Genomic DNA, 13,787 nt, shown 5'->3' with positions numbered 1-13,787 from the left:
AATAACGAGTGCTCCACTCACTGGAGAGTCTGAGGAGCCTTTGTGTAGCTGAGTGACATTGTGTCAGTTCTCTGCATTGTTGCTTGAGAATAGAAGTGGAGGTTTTCTTCTGGAGGGTCCTTCTCTCACTACCACTCAGAAGATGCAGCCCAAGAGAGAAGCCTGTGAGTCCACCTCTCAAGTAAGTACCGATGAGTTTAGGACAGTATGATTATTATGTGTGTTTATATGTAAAAAAAAAAGGGGGGGGATAATTCATTTCTTATCCCAGGTCTTTGGGTGAAAAAAGCTTCAAAGAAATTCATTGTAGTTGTGTCTGTGCATGCTTTCTTAGACGATAGCCCCTTTAAGAAGAAATCGAACAAGTGCCGTACATTCCAGCGCTGCTTCGGGGCCACTGGCCCAGCAGTATGCTCCATCAGTGGTAATGTTGTAGCTGGAAAATGGTGTAAGAGCCCGTGTCAGGGCTCACATAGGCGCTAAGAGACCATTGCTGGGCTCCAGGGAAGAGTCACAGTTGTTGCTCTTTTTCTTCTCTGTTACACATTGTGGCCGATGAGCTCCTTGAGGACAGGGTCTTTGTCATGATCCTTGGCAAGTGTCCTAACCCTGTCACTCAGTGTGATAGAAAATGCAGTTTCTGTGTCAGCTCGAAGTATAAAAACATTTTTGAGAGCCCCGGAGGTGGCCGAGCAGGCAAAGAAGTGCATTGCCATGCCTGACGACCCGTGTTCAATTCCTGGGACTCACATGGTGGAAGGAGAGAACCAGCTGCCATGGGTTTTCCTCTCTTTCTTTCTCTCTCTCCTCCCCCCATTCTCTCTCTCTCTCTCTCTCTCTCTCTCTCTCTCTCTCTCACACACACACACACACACACACGGAGGGGGAAGAATGGATATGAATAAGTGTACTAAAAATTATTATACCTTTACCTTCAACAAAGCAGTCTGAGCCACACCCTCAATCTAGACAGTTTGCACAAATGATCCACACATGCCTGTGTACATAGAGGTTCATGGTCTGATTGCTTCATGTTAACAGAATGAAGTACACATAGTTGTCCTGTGCCCCAATTAGCTTTAATTGTCCACTTACCACAACCTAGTGTCATGGGAGAGAAAAGCCTTGGTTGCAAAAAAGACTGATCAGATCAGCCTGTGGGCGTGGCTGAGTAGTGGGGGTGGGTGTCTTAGTAGTTAATTGATGTAGGGTGACCTAGGGCACCGTGGGCGGTACCATCCCTAGGCAGGTGAAAGCTGGAGGACCATGAGTCTGAGATCAGAGTCCCGGTTTTGAGTTTTTGTTGAGACCTCCCTCTGTGATGACCAGTGACCTAGAAGTGTAAGACAGTGAAGCTTTTCCATATCTGAGTTGCTTTGGTCAGAATGTTTATTACAGCAACAGAAATTAAACTACATCACACTGCTAACACAAGGATGTGGAAAAGGCAGTGTTTTGAGTGTCTCGGGAACCAGGTTGGCTTCCTTAATATCAGAGTCTACCAAAAAACGCATGCGGTGTTCCACCTTCTGCTCAGTCCAACAGTTTGGCCGTCCTAGAATTTGAGCTTGCACCCAGCTTCGCCTCTGGCGGCTCCTCTTCCATCTCCTCACACACTTTCAGCGGACGGCCCAGGTGCTAGCTGCTGCTTCCCTCTGCTTCCTCACCCCTTCCTGGCCGTTGAGAGCTGGTGGTCTAAGCTCACCTTACCTTGTAAGATAAGGTCACATGAGCCCATCAGCAACATTACATTGGCTTCTCCCGATGAGTTCATTCTCGTCTACACAGGTTCAAGGGGATTACCATGTAGTGCAAATGTGGCTGTGCCGTGAGTGTGGAGGAGCCTGGGGAAACTGAGCAGTGACCGACCTTCCCATTACACAAAGTACTCCGAGAAAAGGGCACAAAGCCTGCCTGCCTTCCTCGGTGTTGCCTATTGTTATGCCCAGTCCATTGGGAACCCCAAAAGACCACCAGGGAGACTGAGTCACCGAAATGCAAAAGCAAGGTTTATTCTTGTACAAAAGTACAAGCCAGCGGGAACTTCCGGAGCACAGCAGTGAGAGGGGGCAGCATACCCTTCTAGAAAGCACTATTTAAAGGCAAAACCCAGGAAAGTTACATTAGCAGAGTTTGGTGTAATGGATTCAATCCTGATTGGCTGACATTTGTCTAGGGGTGTCCTGGTGAAAAGCAATGGGTGTGTGCTGGCAGGTGATCCTATCTACAATGGTGGAAATGTTAGGAATTTCCTTTGGATGGTCTGTTCCTGGGTGGGGCCTGGGTAATATCAGTTTGTGGTCTTTCTTGCAACCGGGTATTGCCTCAGGGTAAACTACTGAGACCCAGGCCTCTATTAAGCTTATCATGGCCGGGTCCTACACCTATGACCTTTGTGAAAACCAGAAAGAGTGGCCAGGCAACCTTTTTGTTATTTTAGTAACTCACTATATACAGAGCCTTCATACCCACCTGCCTTTGATGGCTTGTGACTGCTGGCGAGAAAATGGTGGCACCCCGACTTTAGAATGTCGCCCGGAACCCTGGCAATGGGGAAGTGAGTGCTGACCAATGGCTAACTGTTGCTCCCATCTAGCCCCGTGCACCTAGAGGCCTTAAAAGGTTTCTCTACAAAGCCTTACTGTTCTTCTGGTCTATCGCGCCCAGCAATTGATGCTTTTGAAGCGTCTCTTAGCTGGGAAGCAGAGTGAAAACGAAGCCAGGTTGGAGTGTGAAACCTGCTGTCCATGGATATGTTTTCTTCCGGAAGTGGTACTTCTGTAGGTCTCTTCATGGAGGTTTGAGGCCACATTGGTTCCTGGTAAAGCTTCTTGGTTACCTGGAGAAACGTCTGAGCCCACCTGCCAGACTTTCTTTTACTAGGGAAACTTGTAAATTTAGGTAGGTCATGGTATTAAACCTGGAGTTAGTCTTAACTGGCTTTGATTCCAATCTTAGGGAGGAAGAAAAACATTCAGAAATTGGATTGAGCATAGGGACTCGGGCCTGTAATCCCAGCAGTGAGTTAGAAGCAGGAGTTAGTTCAGGGCCATCCTGGTGCTGCCTAACCTGGGCAACCCTGTCTCAAACAAACGGCTTCTCACCTCACAAAATTAAGGCATTTGTCTATAGCTGCAGACTACTCAGTCAGACATGAAAAGGTTTGGCTTCTGAGAGAGAAAAGCATATATTTTCTTCACTCTAACATTTAGGAGGTAAAGGTCCTTGGCGCCAAGCTTCACGATCTGAGTCTGATCCCCAGAACCCACATGGTGGGAGGAGAGAACCAACTGACAAGATGTGTCTTCTGTCCTCCACAGATTGTGGCGTACATCCTGGCTCCCCATGTAAATAAAGTTGATGTAAATGAAAAAACATAAGCCTCCCCAGATAGACTTCAAATGAAAGGTGAAACCATTTAAATTCTTCGGTCACTTGGTTTTTTTTTTTTTAAACTTTCTACCTAGTTTTCAACTTAACTAGACTTATTTCCCTGTCTTAAACTCTTCGTAAATGTGTGATGTCTGCACAATAATTGAAGAATCAAATTTCTGAAAAATTGGTCGTTGTCATGGTAAATCAGTGACTGTGTTTGTGCTGAAGTCATTGGGCTGACTGTCACACACGAACACACATAGATCTACCTTGGTGTCTTTATCAGTCTCGCTGCACCTTGAGCTCACCAACTCGGCTAGACCAGCTGACCAGGAAGGCCCCCAGATCTTGTGTCCCTGCAACAGGGTTACAGGCTTGCTCCTGGCATGATGTTCGGCTTTTACACTGGTTGCAGGGGAGTTGGATTCAGGTCCCCATGCTTCTGCGCCAAGCACTTTACCAACAGACGTGTTTTCAAACATCCAAGACATCCTAGATGTATTTTATTATTTCCTTACTATGTGTTTATAGGTGCAAAATTATAGGGTCAGAAGTAACATTAAAATAAATCATACACCAGACCTGGTCGCTCATGCCTTTAATCTCAGCATTTGGGAGGCTGAGGCAAGAGGATTACTGCGTGTTCAAGGTCAGCCTAGGCTACAGAGTGAGATACTGTCCTACCAAAACCAAACAAAATTGTAACCATATTGAAGACTTGATACATTTTACGAAATGGATTCATTTTAAAATTGCGTTTGCTCTCCTCTCCGGCAGCTGAAATGTGTCAGTGCTCTGCTTCCTTCAGGGAATGGCTCCAGTGGCTCTCCTAACTGCCCCCTTCATCTGGGAGTGGCCGCTCAGCCTGAGGAGACACTTGATACAGTGTCTCTTTCTATAGGATGTGGCTTCTGACCCAGCGCTGTCCACCTGCCTCCCTGCCGCTCTTCCAAGGCCTTCTTTCCTTTCCTGGTGTTAACTCACAGAGCTGAGACATGCCTGGAACGGCTCTTTGACTCCTTCTTGCATCCTGTCTCCCTGTAACTATTTACCTTGGGTGAAATTTCTGAGAAGTTGTTAAAATTGTTATTTCTTGTTTTTTTTTTTTTGTTGTTGTTGTTCAGTGCATTTATTCATTGTGACCTTTTTATCAAGCAAATTGGTTATTTGGGCAAGTGGTTCTCTTTAATCCCTCAAGGCTTCTGTCTCCCTTTGTTTTCCTGGTCACTGATCACTGGGAGGTGTTCTTCAATTCTGTACTTTCTTTGCACTAAACCTTTCTGTATTTCCATAATAATAACCTTGTAACTGGATTTGTGTTTCTTTAAATCAGCAATTATTTAGAAGAATTTGCTTCTCATGTGTTGGGACTCATTTGTGCAAGTGCCTGTCACTTCTGTCACGGCTTTGTCTTAATTTGTGCTTGGAGTGTGTGTGATCTGTCATGGTTGCTTGCAAGAGTTTATGGAACTCTTCAATCTATGCTCTAGTACGATTTATGTTTGTGTACTGAAAAAAAATGTTAAGATAAGGATGGCTTAGGTTTGCTTTTTCCAATCCCAAATAACATTTTCATGACCGTAGGGGAAAAACATCTTGAACACAAACTGAACATGAAGCCTCGACTCCTAGTGGAAGAGCTTTGAGGTCGAGTTGTGCTGTCCGGCTGCCCAGAGGGCCCAGCTGTTGGATGCCCTGTCCAATACAGGGAAAAGAAATCAAGATGTGGTCCCCAGAAACCTAACCTGTGACCTATACTGGATCCCCAGGGGCTTTTTACCAAGAGGTTCATCTGTTAAAGGACTTTCATCACCCTGACAGGCAGGACTGGTCTTAATAAAATCTGGACGCATCTGTTTAACACCATTTATTATGGAAATTCAGGGCTGGAAACCACTTTTCTTTCTAAAATCATCTGCATCTGCCTCCATTCACTTAGATTGTTGTGTGTGTGTCTGTATATATATGTGTGTATATATATAATATTTATATATATTTATAATATATTATATTGTACACACACACACACATATATATACTAGGTAGCAAATTATGTTGATTTTAAATGTGAATTTATTAGCATGAAAGCCCATTTCCATAGTTCTTTGTTAGACTTTATCAACTTTTTAAATGTTTGTCCAATAACCTTTCCTGACTTTTTGTTACAATAATGAAGTAAGCAACAAGTGTGTGTCTTTGTAAATGCTTTTAAAATGAGCATTAGCACCCCCATCCCCCACCCAACAGAAGTTACAAACGATATGGAAAAAAAAACTGTAACTATCCTAAGGTCTTTCATAGTAGCACTTGAGAGGCCCAGGCAGGTGGATCTCTGCGTTGGAGGCCAGCCTGGTCTATGGAGCAGGTTCTAGGACAGTGTTACCTAGAGAAACTTTGTCTCAGAAAAGAAAACAAACTTAAACTGTAACTACCAAGGATGGTGGGTGTGTCTTGTTAAATCAATTAACTGTCAATCACCAATTTGCACCTCCACAAAATGGTACCCATCCCTCTGGGCACAGTCTAGCTGAGGAGAAGGGCTCCATCCAGGATCAACCCCATGGTAAATTGTGTGTGACAAGTATTGATGTGTGCTCTCTGCAGAACAGGTGTTTTCAAGGCAAACTATGATATATTATACAGTCCTCTCAATGGCAGAGCAAACCTTCTTTAGGGAGGTTGTTGACAGTTGCTGGAGGTTGTTGGCAGTTGCTGGGGGTTGTTGGTGGTTGCTGGGGGTTGTTGACAGGTGCAGGGAGTTGTTGGTGGTTGTTGATGGGTGCTGGGAGTTGTTGATGGTTGCTGGGGGTTGTTGGCAGTTGCTGGGGGTTGTTGGCGGTTGCTGGGAATTGTTGGCAGTTGCTGGGGGTTGTTGATGGTTGCTGGGGGTTGTTGGCGGTTGCTAGGGGTTGTGCTAAGGCAGAAGTTACTGTTTCTCTAGCAGGGCTCCTTGCTAGACTCATTCAACCGCTGGTCTCTTATTACATGAAAGTCTCAGCACCTACCCTGAAAAAACAGGGTGATTCACAGCTGGAGTGAAGAATATTCACACAGCCTGCCCTTCTAAAGGTCCTGAGTTCAATTCCCAGCCACCACATGGTGGCTCACACCCATCTGTAATGAGATCTGGTGTCCTCTTGAGGAAGAGACCTGATCAGTCATCCTCATGAACTTAGACCATGAAACCCAATATGGACAAGTTCAACAGAGCTGCCATATACAGGCTGCCCATGAATGCTTCAGCATTTCCAGGGCATAAATTTCATTTTTATTTCATTGTTAAGATTTAGCAAAGGAGATCCCATTATAGAATCAAGTGGGTGTTTTTCTGTTTAATAGGCAAGGATGTGACCATGCCTCATTTTAAAATGAAAATATAAAATGACGTAAGAATGGGTACAGGTCTATGTGTACCATGACTGTGCAGAGGTCAGAGAAAACCATTTAGGAGTTTTTTTCTTTTTCCCCTTCTACTCTTTGTTCCTGGATGGAGCTTGAAACATCAACCTTGTATTGCAAATCTTTTCACCTGCTGAGCCATTTTGCAAGCCGAAGTTTTTGTTGTTTTTGTTTTTTTAATGAACGAGTTTGATCTGGGGAGGCAGACAGTGATAGGGTGCTTGCCTAGTATATGTGAGGCTAGGATTTGGTCATCAGCACAGGAAAATAAACACATTAAAACAAAAAGACAATAAAGGCCATGACTTACTGTGTGGATTCTAGGCATGCGTAATCTCACATACGTCACAGTCAGATAGTTGCCTAATGTGCTTTAAACAATTTTGTTATTTATGTGTATGGGTGTTTTGCCTGCATCTGTGTATGTATGTGTACCAATTATATGTGAGGTCAGAAGAAGGTGATATATCCCTTGAAACTGGAATTACGGATGCTTGTGAGCCACTATGTGGGTGTTTGGAACTGAAGCCAGGTCCTTTGCCATAGCAAGTGCTCTTAACCTCTGAGCCAATTCTTCAGCCCCAATTTGGCTTTTTGTTTGTTTGTTTGTTTTTGTTTTTGTTTTTTTGTTTTTTCAAGACAGGGTTTCTCTGTGGCTTTGGAGCCTGTCCTGGAACTAGCTCTTGTAGACCAGGTTGGCCTTGAACTCACAGAGATCCACCTGCCTCTGCCTCCTGAGTGCTGGGATTAAAGGTGTGCGCCACCGCCGCCTGGTTTCCCAATTTGGCTTTTTTGAATAAATACCAGGAATTTAGTTGGCATTCAGGGTCTCAGCTGAGACTCTTAAACACAGAGTGAGCAGAATCCTTTATCAGAAAAGCAACACATTTCATTTAAAGGCAATAGATAAATTATCCAGAGAGAAATATTGATTTATAGGGAAATTAGGTATTTGGTAAACAGAATTCAGCTCCTTCGTTTCATATTTCATAGATCAAATCTTTAGTTTCCTACATCTGTCCAGCTTCCCTGTGGGCAGGCATTTTTGTGAGGATATCTGCTTCTGTTTTTTGGTTGATTGTCTTTTTGAGGTAGTTCCTTACCTGTGTGGACTAGGCTGACTCCAAACTCATGGCTACCACCTTTGCCTTCTGATTACCTAGATTACAGATATGTGCAGCTACACCCAATGGAGAAGTTCAGTTTAAAACAAGTTGAAACCAAGAAGCTGATGTTTGCTTCTGCTAATACATCTCAGGCTTATATGTGTAATAGTGACTGAAATAAATGTGTTTTTAAGGCATGTGCATTTTAGCAGGAAAGTTTAAAATGTTAATGTGTTTGTTGCATGAGTACCTGCTATTTCTGGGAAAATGACTTGGTATTTTCCAGTTTTATAGCGAGGAGTCCCAGAGGTACGGTCTCGTGCTGGAATAGGACAGGAAGGCTAGCTGCCGGGGTCACTCTCAGCAGGACTTGTTTTTGCATTCATGGCAGTCTCTTCAAACCTAATAGCAGTATATCTGTTAATCCCCGGGAGTTTGACTTTTAAAGGAAATCCCCTTTCTCCTAAAAAGCTTGGTAAATGATAGCTGGTGTGGATTTTAGTCACTGGCTCTCAGGGTTCAGGAAGGTGTGGGTCTGATGTTATGTCGTTAGCATGCTTCCTGAGTTCACCTCACCTCCACAGAGCCGTCTCACTGAAGAATGAAAGATAATGTGACAAGGGTTAAAAGAGCTGGCTGCTCTTGCAGAGGACTGTGGGAATTGCTACCCCGAGTTATATTTCCCTGCCCCCATTTGAGGTGCTTATCTGCAGAGAATCATAACTTCCCTCTGCTCCTGGAGTTGGATGAGGAAGTTTGAGTGCACGTGATTATTCCTTGATCCCTGCTGGGGTCAGGTGACAGTCCCTACTGGGGACAGGTGAAGGTTGAATGCACGTGATCAGTCCTTGACCCCTGCTGTGGTCAAGTGACAGTCCCTCCTTGGGTCAGGTGACAGTCCCTTCGCAGCCCCCTCCCCATTTGGTGCCATGGTATAAAAGCTAGCCCCTGCAGAACAATAAAAAAGCTGCTGTTTCACCTCAACCTCGTGCTCTGTGGATTTCATTCAACCTGGACACCCTCCGCCAGACTCGTGGTTCCACACCGTGCTGGCGCGGTAGAGGACCTGGCTTTGATTCCCAGCACTCACCTGGTGGCTCACAGGCCTCTGTAATGCCAGTGGCCGGGGATCTGGTGCCCTCTTCTGGCCTTCAGAGGCACTGCCTGCACATGATGCCCAAACATACAAGCAAGCAAAATACCCACGTGTATTTAATTTAATTAAAATTTAAAATGACACTTTGTCACTAGGTGGTAGTGGCACATGCCTTTAATCCTAGCACTCGGGAGGTGGAGGCAGGTGGATATATCTGAGTTAAAGGCCAGCCTGGTCTACAGAGCAGGTTCCAGGACAACCAGGGCTACACAGAGAAACCCTGTGTCATATATATATATACACACATATATGTACATATATGTATATATATATGTTTCATATATATGTATGTCTCATAGATGTATGTCTCATATATATATTTCACACACACAAATATATATATATATATATATATATATATATATATATATATATATACACACACATAAAGAATCTGGAATAATAAAGTTCCAGGTCATTATTTCCTTCTTTAAACTGGAAGTAACAGCTGTGAGCCTCAAGGAAGAGCCCCTGGGAGGGTAGCACAGATGCTGATGTGTTAAAAATGATCGAAATGATTAAAGCGTTTGTGAACTCCACTCTCCTAGCTCCCCAATCCCAGTGGTTAATACTTGTTTTCCAAATCTGGGGTGAAACGATGGAGAAATTATTTCATTGTAGTAAAAGTGGGCTGATATGTGGTTGGGGAGGCGGTTCAGTGGTTGAGCAGTCGATTGTGCAGAGAGAGAGGATCCGCCTTCTGTCCCCGGCTCACAGCTATCTGTGACTCCAGTTCCAGGGAGCCTGATGCATCTTCTTGCATCCATTAGCACCAGCATTGCACACACATGCTTGCAGTCTCTCTCTCTCTCTCTCTCTCTCTCTCTCTCTCTCTCTCTCACACACACACACACACACACACACACACACACGCACGCACAATTAAAAAGGAAAGTGGCTGAAGTTGGAAGGTCAGTTTTCCCGTCTCTGAGGAGTGCAGTTTGGAAAGGTGCGCTGCGCTGTTGGGATGGGCTGACTTGCGAGAACAATGAGCATCTTGTTTCTGTAACTGCAGCTAACTTTAATTAAAGGCTGAGGACAGAAAACAGAAGGTGTTTGGAGGAACCAGGGAGGGGACTAGTGGGCTGGCCCATCCCCCATGGCCCAGTGCTTCCAGGGTGTGTGCCAGGGCAATCTGGATTTGTCTTTCATGGGGTGGGGGGGAAGGTGTCTTAGCCCATAAAATCACAGAGATGTCCTGCCTGTCACATGGTCTTTGTTCTCTGGCTTCAAAGACTTGGAAGGCTCACCTTATGCCCCTGAGCTCTTGGGAAAGGCAGAAGCTTGTCATTTGTAACCTTCCCTAAAAACCAAGGAGCATGAGGGTGGGCATGGGTGTGGGTTTAAAGGGACAGGTGTCCGCCGGAAGATCAACGCTGGCGCTCTGCTGAGGTTCTCTTAGTCAATACTGCAGGTCCCATGAGCGGGGCTGCAGGCGAGCCCTGGCCCCACCTCCCACCCTTTCCCACTGGATTGAAGTAGGATATTTATACATTCCCAAGATGAGCAACATGGGAGTTACCTTAGGTTTGTAATGCTTTATTAAAGGCTCTGTGTGTGTGTGTGTGTGTGTGTGCGCACGCGCGTTCCCACACATTATGTCTGTGGGTGGGTGTTTTATTTGATACCTGTATCATTGACTGTATCATATCACAAACAGAGCTTGTTTACTTATGAGGGGAAAAAAATGAAAACATGGAGAAACAGCTTCAGATGGTGATTTCTTTTTTGAGAAGGCTCCCATTCACAAAGCTTTAGTTGAAAATAGAAAAAAGAAATCAAAAGCTCCTGCATCTTTATCCCACATTTTGTTTTTCAAGGGAGGAGTTCTGGATCCTGTTTTAAATGTCATAATGTATTTCAGTTAAACCAGGAAAAATGATCTAAGGCAAGAAGCAGTTTCTGATACTAAGCAACATCTTTAAATTTGCATAGTAGTGGGGGATTTATAACAGTCTGGAGATAAGTGTCCATTTACACGTGGAAAGGAAGGGCATGAAGTCTGTCTAGTGCATGCCTGAGGTCTGCCACATAGTGGTGATAAAAGCCATATTCCCTAGTGAGGGATTTCTGTGTGTGTATTAATGTGGTCTCTCGGTGCTTAGGTGACAGGCAGGGGACAGTGACCTGAACTGTGGCTTTAATGAGTGGTTCTCTGCTGCGATCTCTGGCCCAGGCTGTGCACATCGTCAGGGAGGTTTTTGGCAAGTTAATGTTCTCAGGTGTCAGGTGTCACTGAATACTTCTGATAGGGTAAAGGTTGTAAGCCACAGGCTGGAAGCATCCTTTTAATCATTGCAACAGTTTCGTTGTCGAGGTCTGCCCTGGTGATAGACGTCTCTGGATTCGCCATGCCATCAGCAGTGGAAGCAACCTCTCTTGGGGACTGCCATAGACAGCCTGACCAGGGCCACAAAGGTAGTCTTAGGAGGCGCAGAGGGATGCCAGGGAGTTCATAAGAGCCCGCTGAGTTTCCTCCCCTCGGCTGCCCTTACTTCGCTGTGTCCAGTGCATCGTGGCACTTCCTCTTCATGGAGCTGCCTGTCATTCTCAGGCCCAGCCCCCGTGTCTGTGTTGGCTTTCTGCTTGGGGTCACTGGGGGAGATAATGTGACTCAGAGTCTGCACATGCTGGCTCGGCTCAGACACAGGGAGCTTCGAGATAAACTTGGCGCTTCTCCTGAGACTGATTTTATTTCAGGCTATGGGACCTTATCTTGTAAGCCATTAATATCCTTTGCCTGCCAGGTAGCAAGTGCTCTGTGTGCAGTGTTTGAAGGGATCTCTAGACAGTCAACACTTAACCGTGCATCATCTCTCAGAGAGCTCGCGTCTTCCGCTTCTCTAAATGTGCTCGCTGGACTCCAAGCGGCATCATCTGGAGATGCTGGAGGAACAAATCACAGGCTCCACCCCAAACCTCTTGAGTCAGACGTTCTGAGATGGGAGCGACCAGTTTAACAAACCCTGCTAATATTTGAGAAGTATTGGTTTTAAGTACAATTCCTAAACATTTTTAAACTGTCCTACAGTAGCCCTGTGCCTAGTATTTGCATTCGCTTAGTTTTTGAAGTTTCTCTTGCTATTGATGTCTGCCTTTTAGTTTACTGTGATCTGATAAGATACAGGAATTATTTGGATTCTTTTGTATTTGTTAAGACTTTCTTGTGGCCTAGAATGTAGTCTGTTTTAGAGATGGTCCATTGGGCTGCAGAGAAGAATGTATTTTGTTGCTTAATATGTGGGATATTCTGTAGGAACCTTATTAAATCCATTTGATCTTGATTCTGAAGTTTCTTTGCTGATTTTAGTTTCAATGACTTATCTAAAGGTGAACTATTCCCACACTCCCACTCCACCCTCTAGGTTACTCTGGGTAGCTCTGGCTGTCCTGGAACTCACCCTGTAGACCAGGCTGGCCTCGAACTCACAGATCCACCTGCTTATGCCTCCCGAGTGCTGAGATTAAAGGTGTGCACCACCACCGCCCGGCTGAGACAGGCCGAATTGATTTTTAGGACTATTAGTATGGAATTAGAAGCCCCAGTCTTCAGCACATGTATGCTTACAGTTGTATCTTCGCAATGAATTTTTCACTAATACGTATAAAAATCTTTTAAAATTTCCTCTAATTTTGGTGTGCGTTCTACTTTGTCAGCGATCCAAATCCTCCAACTTTTTTCAGGTTTCGGCTTCCTTGGCAGAGACTCCCATCTTTTCCCTCTGCATCTAGCTTGCTAGTGAAGAGTGTTTCTTGGAGACCGCAGATAATTGAATTCTGCTTTTTAAAATAAGTTTGTCTTTGGTAATTTAAGGTTCTTTGAAACATGTTTATGAATTCCTAATTTTGTTGTTTGTTCTTCTAGTTTGCTGGGTTATTCTTTGTTCTTTTCTTCCTGTCTTATTAGGATTGGGATTACTGTTGAACCACGTTGGATATGATGGACTCCTTCCTCCTGCCCTTCCTTCGCATCTCTGTTTTATGAAGTTTATTTGCTGTGCTTATGATTAGAACTGTCTTTCTTCCTCCTGGATAGTATTCCTCTTAGCATCTACAGTGCTGGCTGGATCGTAAACTGCCTTGGTTTGTGATTGTCCTGAAATGCCTGTTTCTCTATTTTGAAGGGCAGTTTCCTGGCTGCAGCCATCTTGACTGGCAGTTATTTACTTTAGAGTGTGAAATACATCATTCCATGTGTTTCATGCCAGTGAGATATTTGATGTTACTGATGTTTTTGAGGGCTATTTGGTATTTTCCTTTCGGACTGTCTCATACCATTTCCTTGCTTTGTGTGTTTGACATTGTTTCTGTATGATTTTTGGTGGAATCATATTGCCCTTTTCAGTGTGTGTGTGTGTGTGTGTATGTGTGTGTGTGTGTGCATGTGGTGTCTGTGTGGTATTTGTAGTGTGTGTATGGTGTGTGTGTGTGTGTGCATGTGGTGTCTGTGTGGTGTTTGTAGTGTGTGTATGGTGTGTGTGTGTAGGTGTGTAGTTTCTGTGATATATTTGCTTAACTATTAGTTTGATGTCTCTTCTGCTTTAATTTGGTGCTTTCTTTTTTTATTGTTTTATTGAGCTATACATTTTTTCCAACTCCCCACTCTTCCTCCCCTCTTCTCTTATACCATCCCCCCATGATCCCATTTTACTCAGGAGATCTTGTCCTTTTCTCCTCCCTAAGTGGATCCATGTATGTCTCTCTTAGGGTCCGCTTTGTTGTCTAGGTTCTCTGGGGTTGCAGACTTAGGA

At 44.5% G+C, this 13,787-nt stretch overlaps 1 protein-coding gene across 4 annotated transcripts in view; it reads left to right on the top strand.

The window, feature by feature from the left end:
• Positions 1 to 13,787, top strand: part of Kank1 (KN motif and ankyrin repeat domains 1) — a 197,774-nt gene that overhangs the window by 49,110 nt on the left and 134,877 nt on the right. The window contains exon 1 of one of the 4 annotated variants that reach the window (XM_085693735.2): positions 56 to 181. The exons of the other annotated variants lie outside the window; for them this stretch is intronic. The gene's annotated coding sequence lies outside the window, so the exon portion shown is untranslated. Of the gene's footprint in view, positions 1 to 55; positions 182 to 13,787 lie in introns of those variants that run through there. 4 annotated transcript variants of the gene reach the window in all.

The sequence above is a fragment of the Myodes glareolus genome, chromosome 7, assembly GCF_982192425.1.
Source record: "Myodes glareolus chromosome 7, mMyoGla1.1, whole genome shotgun sequence".
NCBI lineage: Eukaryota > Metazoa > Chordata > Mammalia > Rodentia > Cricetidae > Myodes > Myodes glareolus.
Note: the sequence above shows the minus strand (reverse complement) of the source record. Positions and strands in the feature narration are given on the sequence as shown.